Here is a 20716-nt window from a genome sequence, read left to right as displayed (position 1 = left end):
AGAAAGAAACCTTGGAGGTATCTTAGAATCCTCTATCTCCTTCATCCCTCACACTCAGGACATTGCCAAGAAGTCCACTTTCAGCTTTTGCTTCTCAAAGGAATTTTCCCTTTTCTCACTTTCCCTCAGAGGTTCAATGTGACCCAAGCAGTGGTTCTCTCTAGGCTTGAATAATGCAATAGCCTCCCCTTTAATCTACCATCTTCCACTCTGCAACCCCTCCAGCAAATCCAGAATAGGGCAGCAAGACTTATCCTTGGCCTTAAGCCCAGAGACCACATCTCACCTGTACTAAAAAGTCTTCATTGGCTCCCGGTTGCTGCACGGATTAAATTTAAATCCCTCTGCTTCATCCACAAGGCTGACTAGGCCCGGGGACCACACTATCTTATACTTTATCTCACTAAATAATAATCTCATCCCAATTATTCCTTTCAAACTGAGCTTTCACTTTCACAAGAATAAATGTATTTCAGACCTAACCTGACTGATCTAATTTTTAGATGTACAGGTGCTCTTCAGCAGCCTCATCAGAATTTTCTTTTATTTTTGGCAATCTCTTTTTAGCCCACTAGTTTTCCGTTGGTAGTCTTGTGGTTTTTCCATAGTGGTTAGTGTTGATTATGTTATATGGTTTAAGCAATCAAAAAGTGAAACAATGTGGGAGTCTAAAACCTCTGTGCTTAAACAGCAATCACGATCAATAGAACCAAGTGAGGCAACCTTATAGGTCATTCTCACTGATTTACTTTGTCCCTCTTGTGTCTATCCTGCTGCTAGCCACTATGTGTTGAGGCATGGAAAAGGGTAATCCTGAAGCCTCTCTCCAACCAAATGTAGAGAAAAGTGATCAATATCAGGCCTCACAATAAACTCCATATCATTCGCCCAGCTCCAATCAAAGTTCAAAATAATAAGTGGAGTCCTTAGGAGTTTGCACAACCATTTCTCTGCTGGTTCTGACTTGTGGTTCAGATCGGGTTCTACCATCAATAACGCAGAGACCATTATTCACTAATAGGCCTATCAGTATCCGACCTTAATGGTTTGACTTCACATATTGCAAACTTTGTTCCTGGGTGCACCATAACTCATTTTTAGGACGCTCATTAAAGATATCAAGCTGATCGCAACCAACCCTAGCACAGAATCTTCCCCACAACTTCCAAAAGTGCACAAAGTGATTTAGTATCAGTGGAATAAAAATCTAAACAGTTATAAACATTAAGTGCAAGGAGTGTTTCGGTGTCCGGGACTCTTCTCTCGCAATGTTGCTACTTACCAGTCTTTCCTTGCTGTTCACTAGGTGTGAAATGTGGGAGTGGCTACTGGCTTTAAGAACCTCAGTGGCAGTGGAGTGGGCGGAGTGAGAGTAGTGTTTCGGTGTTTGGGACACTTTTTGCTACTTACCAGTCTTTCCTTGGTGTACGCTACGTGTGACCAGTGGGAGTGGCTACTGGCTTTAAGAACCTTGGAGCGGATGGAGTGAGAGGAGTGTTTCGGTGTTTGGGTGTGCGGGCTCGCGGTGGAAGAAAGCACAAGCCAGCCCCCTATTGCCTCACCTGCACCTTTATCTTACTTGGCATACCAATCTGCAGAATATTTGCAGGGTAAGACAGCCTATCTCTGCACTTTAAGTCTGATTCCTCGGCCTATACTGAAAAGTTTTGACCCTGTCTCTCCTGTGCCAGCGCCTCCCCCGACATGCCTTTGAAAAGAAAATACACCTTGCACAGTGAAGCGCTCAAACCCGGCAAGCGGGTGCGTAGCCAAACATATGTGTTTCTAAAACCCGGGGTCGAGTGCTGCGGGCTAAGACAGGCAAATAATTTAATAACATATTGTCCAATTCTGATTCGATGCAACAAAAGATAACAAGCCTTTGGGATTGCACGTTGCTTACAGTGCCCAAATCCTCCATTCCAGCTGCTCCGCTTATGGTGTCCACACTGCCTACAAACTCCCTACATTCCACGGCGGCTCCTATGGTGGAGGGTGGTATCTGCCTTTCCCATTGCTCTGCAACCATCTACAATAATGGTTCATTACTCAAATTGTGCCAAAACCTAAAAAGCGCACGGCCAGCATCTAGTGGTGCTCCCTCAACTATTCTACTCCTGATCTGGAAGCACTTGTGTCCCCGACTCAGACAGCCAATGAATGCTGTGAAGAAGAAGAAACGCCCATAGCTGTTGCTCAACTTTCTTCTGAAAGGAGGAATTCCGTCTATCGATCCAATGAGGTGCTGGAGGCAAACATTGAGGCAGCGCTGGTGCCATGTGCATCTGAACAAAGAGAATTGAAACTCCTACTGTCCAAAGTGGTAGGGCCACCAGCAAACGAAAATCACAAGACTGCTCTGGTGGAAATGGACAGTCCTACAGTCCTCTCCCAATTGATTGCGGGAACCGTCGGTCCTCTGGAAAAGGAGTCGGTGTTGTTAAAAAACTAAATAATAAAGCACCCACACGAGTGGAGACCCTCAACACTGTAGCTGCGACAGAGGGTGATGCCATGGATGCCCTTTGCAATGAGCTCTCAATGGTTAACAGCCCCTAGATATATGTGGCTGAGAGTCACGATAATATCAGCAGTATTAAGAAGGCTGAGAGAAAAAAGAAAATAGTAATTTTTTTGAACTCATCTCTTAGCTCTCAAACTGAACCTTTGGACTCTGTAATTCTGACATCCCCTTTGGGTGGATCTCGGTGCATCACTAAAGCCCGGGGTGATGGCACTTGCCGTCGGGTGGTCTTGCATGGCCCAATGGACAAATGGGTTGGTCCCATCAGCCCTAAACCTGCCATTTCCATTAATTGCTCTTCAGCCATACTGAGGTCTTTATCTGCAAGTGCTAAACCCACGATGACAGATATCAATTGGACTCGACCACTGGGATCTGTGCCAATTTCTTATGGCTTCTCCGAGCCTGCCTAGTCGCAGGATACACAGCCACAAGTGGACACCACTTCCCACCAGCATGCGGATTTAAACTTGTATGCTTCTATGGAGCTCATGATCAAATTAGATGAAATTCATCCTAAGAGAGAGAGAGACCTTTTTTAATCGTACCAATTTGCTCACTATATTTAAATCTATTCCCTGTCTAGCTAGCATCACCAGTGAGGATATTCTACGGATTGAATTGCCTAAATGGGACAACGCACATAATTGGGCATTTATTGAATTTCGCTTATCTGTTGTGGCCTCTCTGTTATGGACATATGCACAAGATTTAAATGCGAGTGGTCTTAAACTTACTATATTCAATGTGTCAGATGGGCAAAAATAAAAACAATTGCTGCAGGCCTCTGTTACCAATTTGTATTCCAGAGTCCCGATGGTGTCAGCTAATACAGGGCGGACTAACACTGCACAACAATGTACGTGTCCGCAAAGATTAACCATCGTGCAATGAGACGCGAAGAAAGAGCCCTTATTGCCCAGAAGAATACTTGACTCCAACAGCCGGTTGGTGTAATGAAATGGCTTAGCTAGAATACCCGCGGCTTTCGGTCATTTCTTGTTCTCCCTGTTGGCATGGCTTGTATTAGAAATTGTGACATTTTTGAGAAGGCATTCCTGATTGATGGATTTAATATTATCCATACAGCAGTCAATAGTGGTGAGAGGGTAACACCCAATGGGGGCCTGTTTATTGGTGCCTTGGTTAAGCATACACCTAAGGAATACTATATGGTTAGGCCTCTACCTTATGTCATGGCGGCCACTATGTCAATAATGGGTCACCAGTTCCTTATTATCAATATATACGATCCTGCGGGTGGGGTAGAGACTAGGGGCATCCTTGCCAATGCTGAAGACACTCTACGACTGTGGCATGAGGTTTGTCCCAGGGGTGGGATCATTATGGCTGGTGACTTGAATGCCCCCGGCCTGCTGCAAGAACATTCTCGCAACTCTTTTTGGTCTGAGGGGAACCATGTAGTAGATTTGAATCCTTGCATACACACCAACTCTATTTGGTTGAATCTGGTTGTGACACAGGATCTTATTTGTCTAAATGTAAATGAGCCAACAATGGCAGCCCTAAAGGTACCTGGTCGAATGGTTCTAGTTATTCCAGTCTGGATTACGTGTTTATGGACAGGATCAATGCTGAACATTATCAAGCTTTTACCATCACGTTTAATTCTATTAGTGGCCATGCAACTTTGAAATGGACCTCCAGAACATCACTCACTTGTCTCCCCAAATATGTGCAGGTCTCTGTCTCAGTTAACTTGACGGGCAATCGCATAGTACTGAATAATAATGTTATGGCAATCAGCAATTTTATTAAGGGTAGCCCCTCCATACTTACGAATTGGCTAATTGGATAAGTCTGGGACGTTTCTAATGTTATGAGTTTCTTAAATAACCATTTGCATCTATCTCGGAAGATGATCGCCTTGCCCCACATACATCCTAACAACTTTGATGTTGTGGTTCATCATAAGAAAAAGTATATCGGAAACGTTATAACTATATTAAGAAATCAGAATCCCATAGCTCCATAGAGAAAAAGCTATTACTGGCCCATTTATCAATCTGGTACAAGAATTCACATCAGTACCATACATACTCTAACAATACTTCAGCTTGGAAGGGTCTTTTTCAAATTCCTCGTAGTAATGGTGATAGGAAGTTCTGGTCATTGTTCAGATCCTTTGCTAATAGCACCAGTGGTAATGAGAAAAACCCCATTAATGTAGCAACATCGACTGATGCCATTTTAGCATTATAAAATAAACCAGAATCTAATCAGATTCCAATTCCATACATATTAGATGCAAGGTTTTGCAAGGGATTTGAGATTGATGACATAGTGAGTATTATTAAAGCCCTAAATGGTTCCAGATCCCTGGGTCCTGATATGATGGCTAATGCAATATTTAAAGCCGACCAGGAACACTGGGCAATGGTCCTGTCAACTTTATTCCAATCAATCTTTAAAACTGAGCAAATACCTACCACCTGGCATAAATCCATTCTTATCCCAGTATTTAAAAAGGGTGATCGCTCCAATCCCCAAGATTATAGGTTACTGGCCGTGCTTGACATCAGCTCCAAAAAATGTGCAATTATATTACAAAAAGAATTATCAGTGGGCAATTACAAGAAATCTGCTGTCCCCATTTCAAACGGGGTTTCCGCAAACTGCATTGCACCTTACACAGCCTTAGTATCCTACAAACCATTATCACCCATACCCAAGAGGAAAGCTATGGTAATTTGTATGTGTGTTTTGTGAATTTTTCACAAGCATTTAACTGTGTTTCCCGTACCCGCGTATGGTCCAAATAGTCTAACTGGGGTATTGATTGCACCCTATTATATTTCTTCATTGCCTTATGCACAGACACCACAGTGTCACTCCGTGTCAACCAGATTGGTGAGGTTACTGGGAATATCCAAACTAACACTGGTTTGAAACAGGGTTGTGGGTTGGCCCCACTATTATATAACTTATATGTGGCGGACATGGGTTCTTGTATTGAAGCAGCACATAACTCACCCCCCGCCCCCATATTGGTACAGTACCAGTTTCTTGGATTAGCTACACTGACGATACAGTCATACTTGACCGCACTCCCATCGGCCTGCAGAGATCGTTGGATGCTCTGGCGGAATATGCTCAGACTAACAGTTTCAGGTTTAATAGCGCCAAAACAAAGCTACTGGGGTTTGGTAAGAAAAAAAAGCTGAGTCATCACTTCAATTGGGGTGCTATAATGGTAAGTCACTAGAAGTAGAGACAGATATTTGTACCTAGTATTTCCCATCTCCAATAACCCACCCTTCATATGTTTGGTGACAATGTAAAAAACTACACTATGAAGAAATGGCTAGCAATTAGGAGATTTATACGCAATAAAGGGGGCGACAATGTGGAAGGCATGGTTGAAATTTATCATAAAAGTATTGTACCCATGATACTCTATGGCTCTGCCATCTACCTGGTACCTGGGCTCCATGGTGAAATGGATGGACAAAATAGAAGCTATGTTTTTGAGATCTATATTGGGAGTCCCTCCATATGGCCCAGTCGAGGCCTTAGGCTGTGAATTGGGAGTTCAATCCATTCACTCCCAGTGGTGGGGGTGAGGGGGACCTGGCAACATTTTCCTTGACCAGCTCAAAGCAACAGCAACAGAGCACTTACAGAATCTGGACATCGATATGTATGACTTGATGGAACTGCCCAATGCCTACTGCATTTAAAAAGAGAAGAATAACATTTTGACTTCCTAAGAAACATTAGGCACCTTAGTAATAAGAGCATATATCAGTCATATAGTACTCAAGGCTTCCATCAGAATATGCTCCCGAATTATCTAACTAAGTGCTGTGCATGAATTTACGCAGGTTTATAATATACCTACCTTTCAATATACTTCCTACTCGGGAGCATACGGGTAGATGGCATAAATTAGCGCCCGGGGAAAGAAGTTGTAGACTTTGTTATGAGCACATTGAGACTGTGCTCCATCTGTTTAAACAATGTCAGACTCTCACTTCCTATTATAGTGCGTGCTATAGCGGCTTTGTAAACAATATTTTATCTTTTCAGGGGGACCAATTCTGGAATACATTGTATTTATCGCTGTATTAAATTGGCAAAAGGTTTGTTGTATAACCATATGCTGTAATAAAAAAAATAAAAACAAACATTAACAATCCAGAAGTTTCCCATTTGTGTTAAGAATCAGTATATCGATAGCTATCAGAGCAAGCGGGTGCTGATGTGTTGTGAGTGGTATGGCCACTGAGATTTAAGTCAATAAACAACTCCTAACCTTCTCTTGAAGCAAAGGAAAAGCTTAGCTCTGAAAGATACTTATCCTGGAAAATATACTGGATCCAAAGACCACAGTTCATGAAAAAAGATAATATAATATAATAAACACTGATACATGTACACCACACCGCATCAGCCAATTTGGGGCTAATGCCTGATATATTTCATGAGCGTAACGAACATGCTGAATCATCAATACCCATACTGAAAGGCACTTTGTAAACAATTGCAAAGACAGGTCAAGGGGATGGACAGTATTATATCGTTTTATTGGGATCCATATCTACAGTAGAGCCAAAATGTTGAAACATGCTCAGCAATTTCACAACTCAGTTTCAAAGAAGGAGAATTTACTTTTGCCTTGCAATGCTGCTTTAGAATCGTTTCCAGCTGGTCTATTCTTACTTTAGAATCCCTACTTCCAAGGATGAAAAGCTGTTTGTACTTTCAATCATGGGACATGTTCGGCAATTAGTTTCAAATCTTCTATTTTACTGCTGAGCCCTACCACTACGTTAGAGGGAAGAATAGGTTTCGGAGCCGGAGGATTAAAATAACCCATGGGAGCAGCACAGACCAGTACTTCCCGCAGTGTACACTGTAAGGGAGACATGGTATCACAGTATGACAGTGGCAGAATAGTTAAAGCTTTCAAAACCTTTATTAGATTCTTGGGGTTTGGAGAAACTCCTACTTTGCCCTACAGAAATGATGGGAGTAGTCCATACCATCAAAAAAATAAATAAAGAACACACAGTGCTAGTCAGACTTTGTTAAAATAAAATGGCCTATACTAACAAAACCTAATGCCTACCCTATCTCTCATACAAAAAGTGTGTAAAGGGGAATATGTATGCAAAGGAAAATCAGTGTTATAACATAAAGGATCAAAGTGGCTGAGTCAGCTCTCCTACCCACATTGGACGGCATGGAGTAAGGCGTCCCCCGTAGACAGGATGACACACTCTGGGTCGGGTTCTCAAAATAAAGGCAGTTCAAAACGTGGATCGAGGCCCGCCTGGCATTGCACGTTAAAGTCACTTATTCCAGCGGTCCCAAAAGTAATTTCACAGGTCAACAAAAAGTTCCCATAAGTCTCACTCCGTCGGGCTTGGACCTCTCAATCACAGCACTTGCAGGGATTCCCTTCCCCAAGCTTAATGCACATTCGTTAGAGGTTCCCTTCCACTAACTTATCACACTTCCGGTCTCCCTCAGTCAGGCAAAGACCTCTTACTGATGTTGAAGAGTTTGTTCAATTTGCCGCTTTATAACAAAACATTTCACATTTCACATTTCACATTTCGCAGAGACTTTCTAGCGGGCTACTTCCTTTTGCCGTACCACTCTGCTACTCTGTATCACTGGCTTCACAGTTATCAGCCACTTAAAAGTTCATGACTGGTTAGTTTTCTTTAGCGTCTCATCGGCATGTGAGCAAACTTCACTTATGAGATACACTGTTGCAGCTTCCATCTTTACTTGACACAAACAGGCCGTTCATGTCTTTCACTAACTCACTAGTTGTGTATGGTCCTTTCTTGTCTTTGCGGCTTTGATTCAGGAATCAAGGTTAATACCACAGGCTTGGCCTCGCCTCCCCAACTCGGTCGTTCACCTGGGAGTGTGGCTGGTGCCCTTGAAACACAATACAGGTTTCTTCTTGTCTGGGATTTGGTTTTCTCCTTCACAGTTTCCCTAAAGCAACAACCTGCTGAAGGAATCTTCAAGGTTTCTATACATTTTTCTCTAATCCTTCGATCGGTTGTCCTGCTCCAGTAGTTTCACCTTCACCCCGGATGTTATGCTCCTTCTCGTGTTCCACCTTGCTCAGAGTGTGTCCCTATGTTTAGCCTTTTATCCATGTGGGGAGAGCTAATGGGTATCAGATGTGTGTGATTAAAGTCAAGTGCCTGACTTTGCCTGACTCGATTAGTGGGACATGTCCAGTGAGAAATGTACGTGTTTGCTTCTTTACTCTGTCGCCCTCTTCCTCTGCTCAGTGTTTGTGTAGAGAGGGGGGGGTTGGGACTTTGGCGAATCCTATAAAATAGGATGGGTATGGGAAAGGGGGGAATACCGCGTTTCACCATCGGTTGCTTCACCCCCAAACCCCCACAACTAGGTGATCCTTCCCTACTGGTCCACCCCCAGGGTCTGGATCTAAAGGCAATGGCCATGCCCTGGCCACCTGGTAGGAAGATCCCCAGCGACTAGCAAGTGAGACACCCTCTGTTTTCTCACAATGCCCAAGATGTAACATTTGTGCCACCATGTCAGAAAGTCTAAAAGTAAGCACCACACAGTGACCTGCATATTTTATTCAGTTTGGCCCAACCTGCAGTGACAGTCCCTTTTTGTTCTTCGTTATTCTATTGGATTTTGATTTCTTTGGACAGGAGATGGAACCCTTAATCGACTCCTATCCTGAATTTCTTAAAAAGTTGTTTTACCATGACAATTTATGGACTTATCTGTCTTTCCAGACTTTCAGTTTGAGTGTCAGCGGACAATTGGGATACCCTTCTAAAGCAAATCAAGCATGCTTTTTCAGATATTAATTTCTCTAAACTATCCATTTTCGTTAATGCATAGGGGAGAAGGAATTTGAAATTGGAAAGTCAAGCTTGAAGATTATCATTCAAAATAATGTCATTAATCTGGCTGGCTTCATTTGCAATACATTTCTGAAATGAGTCCTGTTAACAAATAGATAGTTCAGGTTTCCTTTTTGTTAGATTTTGTTTTAGATTTTGAACAACACACTGTTGGACTTGGCCCTTGTTTTCTCTGCAATGGAACACGACTAGTACCATGAACTACTGGCCTTTAGATAGACCATGGGCCTCATTACACGGTAGGCGGTAAGGGATTACCGGCACCGGTAAGGGCACTGGTGCCGGTAATCCCTTACCGCCCTACTACGAGGAATGGAGATTTACCGGGTCCTCCAGGGTCGGAATGACCCGGTAAGTCCCTATTCCGAGAACACGGACCCAGAATGCAGTAAGGGGGTAGCCATGGCGCTAATAGCGCCATGGCTACTGCCTACCTCGTAATGAGGCCCCATGTGTTGGATCCTTTTCTCCTGCCTTGGGAAAACCAGCCCTTTTCATAGCTTGAGACCGGGTACCTTTAAGTGCTACTGGGACTGTGCAAGTAGCTGAGACTTTTAAAAAACAATCATTGAGTACTACTTATTTTGAACTCCAAGGCCCCTACATTTTCTGTGTGGGATGAAATAGCCCCAGATGTCATGAGTAAAAGGCCGGAGTCAGTTATGAGGGCTTCCCAAAATGAAAGGCCTGCCTTGAACAAATGTGTAAATGAGGCCCTGCACTTTCAAAGCAAAAAGGAGTTAATTTGGGCCTCAAAACCTGGAGAGGCATACAAATGTCAATTGTCCAGCATAAGGGAAAGACATGAGACAAAAGTAGCCAAATTATGGAAAAGTTGAAGTAACACCCTCAGAAATTACTGTCCACAGAACCCTAAATGGGATGTCAACATTGTGAGCTACAGCTGTAACGAAGTAGATTGCATTTTGGCAGAAGCATTAAAGAAAATGTTTAAATCCGTTTTTCCCTTTAAATTAAAGACATGCTCATGAGTATGTGTGCCAGATTTGTAATATATGAACTTGGTTTCTGTCCATCATGAGCCCATCACAGAGGAAACAACAATTCACAGAATCTACAAGGGGATGTTTGCAGCAGAATGAAGGCTTTTTCACAGCTAAAGCTTCACAAAGTGACATTGCAATTGTGCCTTTAAAATGACACTCTGAGCATCCAGATATACAACTAAAGTCTCTCTGCACCCACTGTTAAATTTGTGTGCATTTTCAAGAGTCTATTTGAAAGTAAAATGCTTTCAGTTGGGGGAGGCCTAACCTTGGTTTCATTTCTCTCTGCTGGGTCTTCACCTGTGAAACTAGATTCCAAAGCCCATTGTTATGGGGATGTGGGCATGGTCTCCCTTCAAGCATGAGTGTTCTCTTAGAAATACAGTCTTACATTTCAGTGGAGATTAGATTTGTTGTAGGGGCGAGATAAGGGCAGCTCTGCTCTCCAACAGTTTATGATCCAAACCACTTAGGCTGCAATAAAACTAGTTGTAGCTGGCAAAAGCTCTTGAAGCTCTGAGCTACTCTAACCACAGGACACCTTCTTGATGTGACAGCTAGGGACAGACCCATCCCCGGGGTAGGAGCCAGGGTAAGGAGTGGTTTCACTCCCATTGTGCAAAATGAGAGATATGCTTTTTACTGTATAACATTGGCAATATTGGTCGCACAATAATCAGGGTAGGATTTTTTAAAAGGTCATATTTGACTGCTTCTGGTCAACCAACATCGGTTATTTAGGAAAACATCATGGGGAACTCCTGATGTGGTTGAGAGATATGAAAATTGGAGAAAACCTAAATAATAGGATTCATATTCCGCCCCACCGAGCACCATATTTTTCACGAATATAGTTTGGGAGTAAATGAGGAAAAACTATAGCTCTGCAATCAAATAACCTACAAACCTCTAAGTAGGGTCATTAGATTCACAGAAAAATATAGTGTTAAAAAATGCTGTCATATGTGTTGAAATATGAAGAGTAAGGGTACTTGTCAGACAGTGAGATTTCTATTCCCCAAGCCAGACCGAGTCCTCCTGTCAGAGTGAGAGGATGGATAGGTCTCCTTCTCTGGTTTTCCAAAACACTGCCACATTTTCTGGCCCTATCAGCCCACAGATGGGAGTGAACTTTTGAACAGTGCCCAATCCATTCTGCGAGAACTCTGACACACTTGTGATGTCACTTACCCTATAAATAAGCCACTCTGCCTCAAATCAGGACTCTTCCTACTAAATCCTGATGTGTGCAGCTGGAGGAATCTGGAACCATCCCAGTAGAGTGGGGCCTACATGTTTGCAGTTTAACATGATTTATCATTATGGACAGGACTGGGCTGACACACATGGCCTCAACTGAAATCAGCACTAAACAGTCTTTCAGCATACCAGTTGTAGCCTGTGTTATCACGCCAGAGACATTGCAGATGTGCGAACATTGTTCTGGACACTAAGCACCATCTGCTCTTCCCACAATAACACTACCCCAGTGACATGTCAGTGTGATGGAGGCATTTGAGTGTGGACAACTATATCATAAAATGCATGCCAGGTTGTGTTTGCTCGCATTTATAAGCTTGAGTAATGTTGTTGATTGACATCTGGCAGTATTTCTAAGTCAATCATGGCTTGGATGGTTCCAGATTACACACTAGGCTGTACCAGACTTGCATAACTAGGTACTTTATGCAGGTAGGCATGCACTAGATCAGTCAGGGAGGAGAAAGTCTACTCCACCATGGACATATTAACGTAGCATTGACGTCGGGGGAGCGGGATTAGCCCATGTAAAATATAGAACCTTAGTAAGTCTGTCCCTTCTTGTTCAATTTAGTCAGGAATTCTGGGATGAGGGGCATGCAGATGAGTCTCTAGAGCATTTTGACATCACTGTTTTCCAGCTTCTTCTCAAGCTGACTACCACCACACAATGCATGCAAAGTATTCCCTCATGCCAGAACAGACAATCTTATGGGACAGGCAGCCAACAGAGGGAACACAGACCTGATAGCTGCAGCCAATGCTTTTGGCCATGGTGGGCTTCTTTCTCGTGCCTCTGCTCCATGTTATTGTGGAGAATTACCTGCATCTCCAGATGTGCTAATACATTCTTCATCCACACCACTGGAAGAAGTTACAGTGATGGCACGGGGGTTCCATGTGATAAAGTCCCTGCAAAAATGTCGCCTGCCACAATAGTCGCTGAAAGTTTTTGTTTTTTGCAGGGACATTATCACATTGAGCATGCGGGGTACCCCCTGCAACTCCAAAAAAATTGTTTTCAAGGGGCATGAGGGCCACCGCCGCAACACCAGCTCCCCTTCACCCCATATATTTATGGTCACCATATATGACACCACAGCCTTTCCCCAGAGACCAGATGTATGACAACCATATATATGGGGATAATATTACTGGATACTGGCACAGGTGGAGGATAACACTTTTGCATTAAGCATTGGTTCATTCCACTGTCAGATGTGGCTACAAATTGCTGTTGTTACCAATGCATAATACTCTGATATGATATGATAGGTTATTTATACCGTGCTTAATACCCAGGGGTTTCTAAGTGCAGACCTGGGGATCGAACCTGTGTTTCTCTGTGTCGTCTTGCTTCCAAGGCTAGCACGTTGCCCCTAAGCTATCCTCGCTCTGTCTTTTTCCTACACTGCAATTCCCTTTTGAAGAGCTTACACAACTGCACACACCTCTGCCTGTACCTTCCCATCAGGCACGAAGTACTGCCACACCTGGAGGGGCCCAGACTAAAAAAATGTTTGTTGGAGCCGTACCTTGCACCCTCCACAGAATGGGAGCCACCAACATCAGTCACCTCCTCTCCCTCCTTTAACTACCACTCTACTGTCTCCTTTTCCCCCTTCCCAATGTGCACATACTCCCCATGCCTTCTTTCTTCCTCCAGTTCCTCGTAATGCTGCTTCCTCATTTTTCCATGCCGGCGCAAATGCTGGAGATCCCTATGGGGACCGCTGGCTTTATGCACTAGCAAAGAGCAGGCAGAAATCATGGGGATCCATTGTAAACTCTGACTGCATGCTCGCATGGCAGTCAGCATTTACAATTGAAATCAATGCTGTCTGACATGCTTGCATGTTGGACAGCGTTTAATTTCAATCATGAAGATTGTTTATCCTGCGCTCATGTTAAACAGTCTTCGCAATGCAAACTAAATGCTGTCTGACATGCAAGCATGTCAGACAGCATTTAAATTCAATTGTGCGCGAAGCCTGCCATGCGAGCATGGCAAGCAGTGCCCACAATAAAAAGTAAATACCAGCCAGCATTTACTTACTTTGCACATCGGAGTGCAAAAGTGTAGGGTAAAAGGCGGCATACACGCCTTTTGCCCTGGCCATTTGCATCCCACAGTGAATGAAAAAAAAATGTGGCGGTGCAGAGCCGCATATGTTAAAGTATTAAAGTAACTGCTCCCAACCATCAAATTTCATTAAGGAGCTAAATGCGCTCCAATGTAGTATCTAACTTTGGTAAGTCTTGACTCATTTGGGTATAATTGAATTACTGTTCCCAGGTGCCTCCTCAGATAGTGCGTTTTATCATGTGCTGCGGAAGTTGCACAGCTCCACTTCCTTAAACTCTCTGGGCCTCATTATGACCCTGGATGCGGACCCGTTAAACCCATTCCGCCTGATTACGAGGTCCCCTCGCTGGACCCGGTAAGGATGCCTGGTAAAACCAGGCATCATTACTGGGTCCCGAGAGGGGATCAGAGAGCTAACAACGGGCCGGTCGTAAGGTTCCCTGAAGGAGGAATTACCGGGCGGGCCCTCCAAACTCGGAATGGCCCAGTAATTCCCCATTCAGGGAACCCAGACCCTGACCCGGTTTTGGAGGCTACCGCCAAAGTCGTAATGAGGCCCATATATTATTGCAGGTTATTTTACTTATCAGCTTGTTAGTCTTTTAGGTGTAACAAAGAGTGTCTGTCATGTTTTTATGTCTGCTTGTGTTGTCTCTGAATTTCTCTGCCCATTCATTGGACATAGACATATTCACAATTTCTTCTTAAATCACCTAACTCCACAATATGGATCATCAATGGTCGGTTTGAATATCTTACTTTTTTGGTGCTAGACAGGGGGTCATTACAAGGTTGGTGGTAAGGGGTTAATGGCACCGGTAAAGGTGCTGGTGCCGTTAACCCCTTACCGCCGCATTACGAGGTCCTTTAGCGGGTACCTTAGTGGGAGCCGCTAAAGGACCAGCATGATAACAACGGGCCCGTTATTAACGGGCCCGTTGTTAGCATGGACGACATTCCCATTGGGGGCTCGAATGGGGATGGGTTCCTTGAATGGGGAAAAACCGGGTCCTCCAAGGTTGAAATGGCCCGGTAATTCCCCATTCAGGGAACCCAGACCCGTTATGTAGTAAGGGGGTAGCCATGGCGCTAAAAGCGCCATGGCTACTCCAACCTCGTAATACCCCCCTCCCTCCTGCATCGTGGTGCCTTGCAAATACATCAACGAATACATTAAAATAATTGTTTGTGTTGAGACTTAAAGCAACAGGCAATCCGACCTAATTTTAAAGGGAGTGCTACTGGTGAGAATTAAACGCAGCCGGTCTGTGCAAATATCAAGTAACATTCGTGAGTAAAGAAGACGGTCTTCGAACAGGCACTTGTTTATTGTGGTGCAGAGCAAATGGCTTTCTTTTCAAACATGCTTTCCGTTTGGACAATATTTGTTTAAACAGTATCTTCATTCACTACATGTCTAGCTCACGCTTTCCTGCAGGATATGCGCTGGAGGCTTCGCCCATCGTGTCATACTGGGGAAGTAGGTAAATGACCTGAGCATGGCAGGCAAAGCGACTTCTAAATATAGCAGCTGCTTGTCTCTTTTTTTTACACCTGGCCCAAGCAGTTTGTTTATTTAATTTCTGGTTCGCTCAATGCAAATCACAGCACTGCTGGCAGATGCTAATCCGGGGCTTTAGCACATTTTATCAACGAGCGCTACGTAAAGTAAACAAACATAACTGTTGTAATTACAGATTTGATCACACACTAACGTTGAGCAAACTGCAGCTACATATGTATGTATTTATTTATTTATTTACTTCTAGTGCGCCTTAAGCCCCAGGCATTGGGGCGCAGTACTTACACATAAGAACAGAACATGAAGATACAGGACTAAAATAAGGAATTACAGGAGGAGAGGGATTATTTAACTAGCAGTATTTTTAAGGCTTTCCTGAAAATTCTTGAATTGTGTTCCCCTGTCACAGTGGAGGGGAGGGAGTTCCAGAATGTTGCCGCTTTTACTGGGAAGGCTCTTACCAAGCCGTTTTCGTGCTTCTACTTCGGAATATATTATCTGCTTTTTATTCGCGGACCGTAATGCTCAGGTTGGACAGCACTGCAGGGTCAGGGATTTCAGGTAGACAGGGCTGCTTCAAACACACATTTGTGAACGATTGATCCTGCTTTAAAATGAATGCGTTCCTGGTTTGGTAGCCAATGTAAATTTTTTCTGTGGGTTGAGGTGTGCTCCCTCCTGATGAGTTCATTAACAATATGTACAGCATTGTTTTGTAGCACTTGGCATTTCCTTAGGTTGGTAGATGAGGCTCCAATCAGTAACAAGTTACAATAATCCAACCTAGATAGGACGGTGGCTCGCGCAATGGTACACTGTTGTCTCTGGTTATGTATGGGTGAATGTTTTTAAGAAGGTGAAGAGAATAGTTACAGTTTTTTGTCAATTGATTGACGTAGGCATCAGATTTTAAAGAGACCTCCAGATGGATACCCAGGGTTTTCACCTTACTCTGGATGGGAATGCAGCTCAAGTTTATTTGGAAACTTGTATATGCAGTACTTAGTTTTGCCCGTGTCGCCTTTGAATCAAAGGTCAGTAACTCTGTCTTATTATCATTGAGGCAGAGCCAATAAGTTGACATCCAATCTTCAATGTGATGGTATATTGTTGAAAGGGTTGCAGAGTCGGTTGTGTGGTCACCTCTTGTTTCTATGACTAACTGGTTGTCGTCTGCGCAGTTAGTAAAGAACACACCCAGGTTGTCTAGGAGGGATCAGAGAGGCCTGATATATAGATTGAACAGTATAGGCGAAAGGCTTGGCTCTTGTGGTACACCGCACCAGATTGGAGCTGTAGGTGAGTAAGCCTGACCCCACTGGATTCTTGAATCCTGCTCTTCTAGAAATGAAAGGAACCAGTCAACTGCTTCTTCAGAGCAGATGGCGGAGGGTTTGTTTGTGAATGCCATGGTACACCAAATCGAAGGCCGCAGATAGGTCCAGCTGGGCCAGAAGATCCGATTTCCTTCTTCCATGATGCGGAACATATGCAACTGATGAACTACCAGTGCAGTTTCTGAGCTGTAATTGGGGCAAAAGCCTGACTGTTTAAAGTGAAGGATATTATTTGCCACTAGAAATGACTGGAACTGCATATATGCTGCTTTATCTAAGACCGTAAGATGAAAATTGCAATTGGTGATTGGTCTGAGATTATTGGGGTCTTTGGGGTCAAGATTGGGTTTCTTTGGCAGTGGGGTAACTGAGACTGTTTCAATGGATTTAGGAACCTTGCCTTTTCTAAATGATGCATTTACAAACCTTGTGAGAAATGGAACAAAAAGCTTCTTTTGTTTCAGGATATTTCGACGGGATTATGTTTTCTGAGCATGCTGTAGGTTTCACGTTTAATAGAATTTCTTCCATTTCTCGTGTAGATGCTTCAGAGAGAGAGAAGGAGGGTTGGCTTGGCTGTTCACTGTCACTATGCAGAATGAATTTAGGTGTATTGGTCATAGCCTGTATTTTTTCTTCAATTTTCTCTCTGGCCTTAATTACTTTTTCCTTAAAGGCAGCCTGCACTACTAATGTGTCTTTAGTTGTCGGCAAAAAAGGGATTTGGAGGCTATTGGGTTTTTCAAGAAGTCTTAAAGTTTCAAAAAGCATTCTAGAACTGTTGGCAGCTTGTTATTTTTCAAGGTTGTAGAAGTTCTTCTTGCTTTCTACCACTTTGTTTTTGTAGATTATATCGACCCATTTCCAGGCCTTTTCTGCGGATTGATGTTTTGACCAGGTCGATTCTAATTTTTGCGTTCCTTCTTTAGGGTGCTCAATTCCAAACTAAACAATTTTTGGTGGCCGGGATTATCTCTATCTAATCTAGTTTTAGGTGGGGCTACCTTGTCCAGCATGATGGCTAAACCTTTTTGATATAGGTGGACAAGATGTTCAGTGGAGTCAGTATTAGATGTTTCCGTCATGATAAGGTTGAGACAGGATGAGAGGTCCTTGGGGTCTGTCTTTTTGAGATTCCTGCGAGTGACTGATTTAGCTGAATTAGGTCGTTTGGCATTGCCTTCTGGAAGCTGAATGTGCAGATTGATGGTGTAATCATCGGCCCAAATACATGGCCGTGTTTGATCAATCTAGGCTATAAGGTTTCTGGTAGACACCGAATCGAGGGTGTAATTTGTATCTGTGGTAGATTCATCATTAATGACTTGGACGCTTATGCTGATGAGAAAGCTCTCAAGTTTGATTGCTTCTTTATCTAATTTGTCATCCTTGCAGTGATTAAGATCACCCAGGAAGAGAGTGGTGTAGTTTGGGCCTTCTAGGGAATTCAAGATATGGGTTATTTCCTCATTAAAGTTGGGCATTGCTGAGGGTGGTCTATATGGCAGGAAGATAGTTAGACAGCTATTGGGATTCAGTGTCATTTTCATAAGCAGAATTTCACAGTCCTGACAAGAGACTGGGGATGCAAACAGGCCTAGTTGAGTTTTTGCTATAATTACCACCCTACCTCTTACTCCCGTTTCCCTGTTTTTGTAAAGGATGGAATACCCTGGGAATACTGCTAAGCTGATGGCAGTACCACTGGTGTCCTTGATCTATTTTTCCATCAAACACAATGGGGGTAATTCATAGAATTCAGCGCACAAGTGGCGCACGCGGCTGGCGCACAGTGTGCGCGTGCGAATCCCTGCGCCAGCCGCGTGCGCCAAAACCCATTTCCGCGCACAGCGTATTCATGGATTCCAGCCACCAAAACCAGCCGTGGCGCATAGTGGCGCAGCGACCTTGCAGCAGCGCCAGTTACGCCCCCAAGAACGCCTCTCGCGCAGGGAAAAGCCATCAAAATCCCCAACCCAGCGCAAAGGGCAGCAGCAAACGCAGAGCTGGGAGCGTGTATTCCAGGGGTGTGCGGGTGTTTCCATACGCGGCTGGGCTGGGTACGTGTATTTCAGGGGTGCGCGAGAAAGTCTACACGCGATTGGCCTGGGTACGTGGATTTCAGGGGTGCGCGAGAAAGTCTACACGCGATTGGCCTGGGTACGTGGATTACAGGGGTGCGCGAGAAAGACTACACGCGATTGGCCTGGGTACGTGGATTTCAGGGGTGCGCGAGAAAGTCTACACACGATTGGCCTGGGTACGTGGATTTCAGGGGTGCGCGAGAAAGACTACACGCGATTGGCCTGGGTACGTGGATTTCAGGGGTGCGCGAGAAAGACTACACGCGATTGGCCTGGGTACGTGGATTTCAGGGGTGCGCGAGAAAGTCTACACGCGATTGGCCTGGGTACGTGGATTTCAGGGGTGCGCGAGAAAGTCTACACACGATTGGCCTGGGTACATGGATTTCAGGGGTGCGCGAGAAAGACTACACGCGATTGGCCTGGGTACGTGGATTTCAGGGGTGCGCGAGAAAGTCTACACGCGATTGGCCTGGGTACGAGGATTACAGGGGTGCGCGAGAAAGTCTACACGCGATTGGCCTGGGTACGTGGATTTCAGGGGTGCGCGAGAAAGTCTACACGCGATTGGCCTGGGTACGTGGATTTCAGGGGTGCGCGGGTGGTGGGTGTGCGGGAAGTTCAAGACGTGAATTGGCAGTGTGGGTCCTCCCAGGTCTCCCCTCTACCCCCTCCACGACCTCTGCAGGCATCCCACACCACAGGGGACTACCCTGCACCCCATGTCATGTCCCACAGGCAGCCCATCCACCATGGCCATGCCCCCCAGCCAAGCCACATGTCCCCTTGCACCCCCACCCCCCAGCACTGTGGGGCACCTGCCAGCAGGCCCCCACCCATGTCTCCCAGCACCCCCACCCCCCAGCCACCAGGGGCACCCTCCACCAGGCCCCCACCCATGTCTCCCAGCACCCCCACCCCCCAGCCACCAGGGGCAGCCTCCACCAGGCCCCCACCCATGTCTCCCAGCACCCCCACCCCCCAGCCACCAGGGGCAGCCTCCACCAGGCCCCCACCCATGTCCGACTCATGTCTCCCAGCACCCCCACCCCCCAGCCACCAGGGGCAGCCTCCACCAGGCCCCCACCCATGTCTCCCAGCCTCCACCAGGCCCCCACCCATGTCCGACTCATGTCTCCCAGCACCCCCACCCCCCCAGCCACCAGGGGCAGCCTCCACCAGGCCCCCACCCATGTCTCCCAGCACCCCCACCCCCCAGCCACCAGGGGCAGCCTCCACCAGGCCCCCACCCATGTCTCCCAGCACCCCCACCCCCCCAGCCACCAGGGGCACCCTCCACCAGGCCCCCACCCATGTCTCCCAGCACCCCCACCCCCCAGCCACCAGGGGCACCCTCCACCAGGCCCCCACCCATGTCTCCCAGCACCCCCACCCCCCAGCCACCAGGGGCAGCCTCCACCAGGCCCCCACCCATGTCTCCCAGCACCCCCACCCCCCAGCCACCAGGGGCAGCCTCCACCAGGCCCCCACCCATGTCCGACTCATGTCTCCCAGCACCCCCACCCCCCAGCCACCAGGGGCAGCCTCCACCAGGCCCCCACCCATGTCTCCCAGCACCCCCACCCCCAGCCACTAGGGGCAGCCTCCACCAGGCCCCCACCCATGTCCGACTCATGTCTCCCAGCACCCCCACCCCCCCAGCCACCAGGGGCAGCCTCCACCAGGCCCCCACCCATGTCTCCCAGCACCCCCACCCCCCAGCCACCAGGGGCAGCCTCCACCAGGCCCCCACCCATGTCTCCCAGCACCCCCACCCCCCAGCCACCAGGGGCAGCCTCCACCAGGCCCCCACCCATGTCCGACTCATGTCTCCCAGCACCCCCACCCCTCCAGCCACCAGGGGCAGCCTCCACCAGGCCCCCACCCATGTCTCCCAGCACCCCCACCCCCCAGCCACCAGGGGCAGCCTCCACCAGGCCCCCACCCATGTCTCCCAGCACCCCCACCCACCAGCCACCAGGGGCAGCCTCCACCAGGCC

The sequence above is a fragment of the Ambystoma mexicanum genome, chromosome 6p (assembly GCF_040938575.1).
Source record: "Ambystoma mexicanum isolate Mex_15411 chromosome 6p, UKY_AmexF1_1, whole genome shotgun sequence".
NCBI classification, from domain to species: Eukaryota; Metazoa; Chordata; class Amphibia; order Caudata; family Ambystomatidae; genus Ambystoma; species Ambystoma mexicanum.
The sequence above is the reverse complement of the archived record's forward strand: the minus strand, read 5'-3'. Positions refer to the sequence as shown.